Here is a 5,710-nt window from a genome sequence, read left to right as displayed (position 1 = left end):
ATATATATATATTGATATAATCACCAGAAGAAATAAAGAGTTGAAAATCAGCCTCTGGAGAGCAGGGCTGTAGGGTATGAAAGACAGAGTCAGATAGCTGCTGTTTTTCATCATGAGCCTTTTCAGGCTGTATCAGTGAGCTATTGCTGTGTAACAAAATCTGAGTACTACCCATTACCATTTGGCTGTAGTGATCTGCTTCTGGTATAGGGACAGTTTGGCTGGGACAGCTGTTCCACATATGTTCATTTTGAAACCCAGGTTGAGAGGGTGGCAGCACCTTCCCTGGGGGAAACCTCTTCCTATGGCATTGCAAAAGTACAAGAGAGCAAACCTAATCATTAGGTCAGTGCTTTTCAAGGCTTTGATCAGCTCATGTATGTTAACATTCCATTAGCCAAGACAAGGACAAACCCAAAGTCAAAGGGCGGGTACCCTCCACCCCAGCAGATGAAAAGAGGAAAGAGTGAATATTTCTGAAGAATAATCTAATCTACCATGAGTAACTGGTTTTTAACACTGTGTGCATGTATTCATTTGATAAAAATTAATGCTGACTTAGGTCCATTTCAGATCTTGATGGTGCAGATGTCTCAGGAGTGGTTAACTCAGGTTCATTCTCTCTCACTGCTGAACCATCTGTCTTGCTAGTTTTGTTCTGTCGTGGTGATCTCATGCTGCAGCGTGAGCATCATTTTCTCCTTACAAGTCTATCATGGGAACTAGAGCAAAACAGCCTGTCTTCTCTTGGTTTTCCTTCCATCTCCCTAAACCCCTCCTTAGTTCCTAAAGCATGCATCTATCTGACCACTTGCCTCCTCTCCCTCTCTGTCTCTAGTTCCCATTCTCCTTCAAAGCTAAAAGGGGAGGCTTTTGCCTCCTTCCTTTGCAAATAGCCAAAGGTGAAGAAGTCATTCCAGAACGCCCAAAACGTTTTCTTCTGAAAATGTGAAATGATTCCAGACACTTAAGATTTTTGCATGAGTGGTGTTGCATAAATTAATTTAGTTTTAAAAATTAAATAAAGACCACTCTCATCACCATTGTAAGGCTCACATGAGATCTATTAAAGGGCTTTGTAAGCCAACAAAGAAAAATGAGGTTACTTTTTGAAAACAAACATGTTTTGAATATCTAAATTGAAACTTTAAAAATACTGACATACTTAAAATACTGTTTGATCTCATATATTACTGGTGAGCGTGCTAAGTGATTCAACTTGTATGGAGTTGCTCAGGTATATTTCCCACTTCTGGCAATTTACCCTGCAGTTACCCTGCACAAGTAGGACATATGTATAAGGTCATTCAGTGCAGTGCTGTCTGCAGAGGAAACGATTGGAAATAACCTAAGTGTTATCAGCAGGGCACCAAGAAATAAATCATCCAACATGTCAACAATGGCACACTAGGGGTGGGGGGACGGGGGTGGNTTCGAGTCCTGGCCTGAGCTGAGCAGCCGCTGAGCTGCCAACAGGTGGCAGGATGGCTCAGCTAAAAAAAAAAAATTTTATTGGGGAACAGTGTGCTTTTCCAGGACCCATCATCTCCAAGTCAAGTAATTATTTCAATCTAATTGTGGAGGGCACAACTCAGTGGCCCATGTGGGGATCAAACCAGCAACCTTGGTGTTATGAGCACTGCGCTCTAACCAACTGAGCTACACCGGCAGCCCCTACTTTTTTGTTGTTGTGGTTTTTGTTTTTTTGTTAGGGTGAGGGTTAGGGTTAGGGACAGGGTTAGTATTAGGGTTAGGGTTAATGATAGGGTTAGGGACAGGTTTAGGGTTAGGATTAGGGTTAGGGACAGGGTTAGGGGTTAGGGTTAGGGTTAGGGACTGGGTAAGTGTTAGGGTTAGGGCTAAGAACAGGGTTAGGGTTAGGGTTAGGGACAGGGTTAAAGTTAGTGTTAGGGTTAGAGTTAGGGAACGGGTTAGGATTTGGGTTAGGGTTAGAGTTATGACAGGGTTAGGGTTAGGGTTTGGGTTAGGGTTAGGGTTAGGGTTAGTGTTATGGTTAGGGACACTGTTAGGGTTAGGGACACTGTTAGGGTTAGGGTTAGGGTTAGGCACAGGTTTAGGGTTAGAGTTAGTGTTAGGGACAGGATTAGGGTTAGGGTTTAATGTTAGGTTAAGGGTTAGGTTTAGGTTCCAGCCCCTACTTTTTAAGCGTGTTATAATTTATAATTTATGGGCCATTACCACCCATTCAAAATTTTCTAGGCCATCAGAGAACATTCAGACACCTGCAATAATTAAACTCAGTCATCTTTGATATTTTCCAAACTTTGTCACATGCACACAATAATGTTTTTGTTATTTTGAAGATTTTTCTGTTGAAGCAGGAGAACAGAACACATTTAACACTTCTTGACATGATTTGCCATTTTTTTAATATTTAGACGTATAGCTAAGTATTTCTACACCTGCTCCAGGTCCCACACATGTCAGTGAAAGTGTTGAGAGAAACATAGTAGGCATTCAAGAAACCTTTATTGAATGAATGAATGAATGAATGAATGAATGAATTTAACTCCAGTCTCATAGTCTGCCTAACTCTTCACAGCCTAAGGTTTTATTTCTCTCTCTCTTTTCCTTGGGAAATTATCTGGCGTGTGTACCCCAACCTATGCTGTACAGTCCTCTCTCCTGTCCAGTCTCACATAAAATGATTTTCTGCTACTGGCTGACATTTACGGAGGGCTTACTACCCACAAGGCACTGTTCTAGGTGTTTACATAGTTTCCTCAGGTGTACCGTACAACAGCCTTCATCCCTTTTTTACAGAGGAGGAGGACACTAGGGCACAACAGAGAAGCTTAGTGGCATGCCCAGTGTCACCTGACTGGTAAGGAACAGAGAAAGGGCTCAACCTTTGCTGTCTGGCTCTGGAGCGTACACTCTTACCAAGGACTCTTAACTTTTCTGTGCCCAGGACCATTTCATCTCTGGACCCCATGCCTGTAGATTCCCCCACAGAATAATGTTCTTCAGTTTTAAAAATATAATACAAAGGATTACAAAGATAACCAATTGTATTGAAGTATACTTACCAAACATTTTTAAAAACCAACTTGTGATGTGGTAATATGGGGACTTCTTCATTAACGTCTCCATGTCATAATTTCCAATGAACTTGAGTGTAAATGGTATTTTAAGATATCTGCAAGAACTGTAATGTGACAGAAGTGACTTCTACTGGCACACCATCACGGGTCTTTGGCTATGCTTTGTGAAGTATTAAATTCAAAATAGAAGAAAGTGAATTTCCATTAGAGTTTAGTGAAAATAAAAGATGTAACTGTCCCCATCCAAGTTCACAGATGCCTGAATTTTATCTGTGCCCCTTGAGCATCTGTGGACCTCAGAATCACAGCCCCTGTACCAAGTCTCTCTGCTAACTTGCATGCTAAGGCAAGTGTCTTGTTTTGAGACAGACACTCAATCCTTAATTAGTTTTAGCTCTGGGAACTTGCTCTTAGTCCAAGAAGAGTCATTTCCACTTTATTTCTTCTTTCAAATTCTTATATTGGATTCCGTTCGCTGTACCTTAAGACAAAAACTCTACCTATACAATTTCTGTCCTCAGCATCTTCACCAAGATGGCACATTTTTATGGTTTATCACATTCTAAGTTCCTCTCCCATGGGCCCTTCAGTCACAACAGCTTGTGACTGTTGATAAATGTTGTCTAATACTTAATAAAGGCTAATACTTATGGGTTGCTCCCTGCATGGCAAATGTTGTGTTCAGCACATTATTTTATTTAGCCTTATCAAATCTACCGGTAAGAACTATCATTCCTCTTCCAATGTTAAAGAAACAGGAGCTCAGTGGGGTCAAGTAACTGAGCCAAGTATTAATGGCAGCATTTGAGAATTTACTATAGGACAATGTTCTAGCTTTATCTCTATTAACTCCTTTAATCCTCACACAACCCGTTGAAGTTATCCCTGTTGTACAGACAGGGAACCCGAGGCATGAGGAATAAGGAATTTATTCAGAGTCACCTCGCCAGCATGGGGTGGAGCCAGGCTTAAACCCACACTCAGAGGGCATGGACTCCTTCCCACCACACCATGCTGCCACATTTAAGGAACGGAGAAGTCATAGATGGAGCCCAGTCTCCTCATTCCAAGGCTACCTTAACATCAGGCCAAGAGTTATGACTAACTCAGGAGCTACTCGTGATGGACATACTCATTCCTGTGAATGAATAAAAAGATGTATTGACTCAGCAGCCGAGACTGTCAAGTCAGTGGTTTGAGAGCTGAATCAGCAACCACAATGGAGCTCATCTACGTGAATGATTGCCAGCTCAGTCCATTTCAACTTCAACAAATGTTATGACGAGTGGAGTCGATAGCCCATACTAGCCACTTTTTAGAGGGAGCCAGACTAACTAAAAAAAAAAAAAATGGTAACTAAAAACTACTAAGTAAACAAGTGTCCTGTATTTTTTAATTCTGTTGGAGAGAGATAGCTGTCACATGCCACTAAGGGGGAAAATATTCTTCGGGCTGCAAGTGACAACTGTGATCAAAGCAGTATCACTCCAACAGCAACACTACCCTGAAGGCCAGGTTCAGCCTGCAGGACTTTGGCTCCCTATCCCTAGCATTCACCTTAGCCCATGGGAAGGAAAATGCTATTAAAATTATAAATATACAAATGTATCCAATTATTTCATACACTTAGCTTTTGTCAACTTACATTCAGGTATTTTTTCCCCCAAGTAAAACACGAGACAACATCAAGAGATGGATTGTGTTTCCTTCTGAACTTTTTTTTTTAAGGGATTTATTCTTTTTTTTTTTTTTTTAAACTTTAAGGTGGAACAGTGTATTTTTTTTCCAGGGCCCATGTCTCCAAGTCAAGTCGCTGTTCTCAGTTTAGTTGAGGAGGGCGCAGCTCAGCTCCAAGTCTAGTCGCTGTTTTCACTCTAGTTGTAAGGGGCACAGCCCACCATCCCATGTAGGAATTGAACCGGCAACCTTGTTGTTAAAAGCACGCGCTCTAGCCAACTGAGCCATCCAGCGACCCCTCCTTCTGAACTTTTTAGTAGTCATTAGTATCTACCAAATAATTCCACTCACATGTCAATCTATTTCTTCTTCCACCAAAATCTGCCTCCTCTTCTGCGTTTACACAACAATGGAAAATCACTGCATCAACCACTGGTTTTCATTAAGATTTCTTTCAGTTGAATGTCGCCACACTAAGTAAGAGTTCCGATGTACGTGTGTGTAAGTTGTGAACACTTGATACACGGCTACTGGATCTATCCCACTGAAGCAATTTCCGAGTTTCATTGTTCCTATCACTAAATTATTCTCTATCCCTTATTAATTCAATACATTCAATTCCATAGGCATTTACTGACGGTCTCATGCAAGTGGGGACATGCTCTGACCCGGTTACTTCTCCTGCCTTGCGTCCGGCTGCGTGCCCTCTCGCCTGACACCCTTGCTGTTCTTTAAGGTACCAAACGCACTCCTGCATCAGGGCCTTGCCTCTGCTGCTCTCTCATCTGAAACGCGCTTCCTCCTGCTTCTGTACGACTTGTTCCCTCATCTGATTCTGGTTTCTTCCTCAGAAAAAAAAGCTTTCCTTGCCCACTCTCTAAAAGAACTCCCCTGGGGCCGGCCGAGTGGCTCAGTTGGTTAAGAGCTCGCTCAAGAGTTTGAGCTCTGAGCAACAGCGGTTCGAGTCC

The sequence above is a fragment of the Hipposideros armiger genome, unplaced genomic scaffold (assembly GCF_001890085.2).
Source record: "Hipposideros armiger isolate ML-2016 unplaced genomic scaffold, ASM189008v1 scaffold_46, whole genome shotgun sequence".
In the NCBI taxonomy this organism is placed as follows: Eukaryota; Metazoa; Chordata; class Mammalia; order Chiroptera; family Hipposideridae; genus Hipposideros; species Hipposideros armiger.
Note: the sequence above shows the minus strand (reverse complement) of the source record.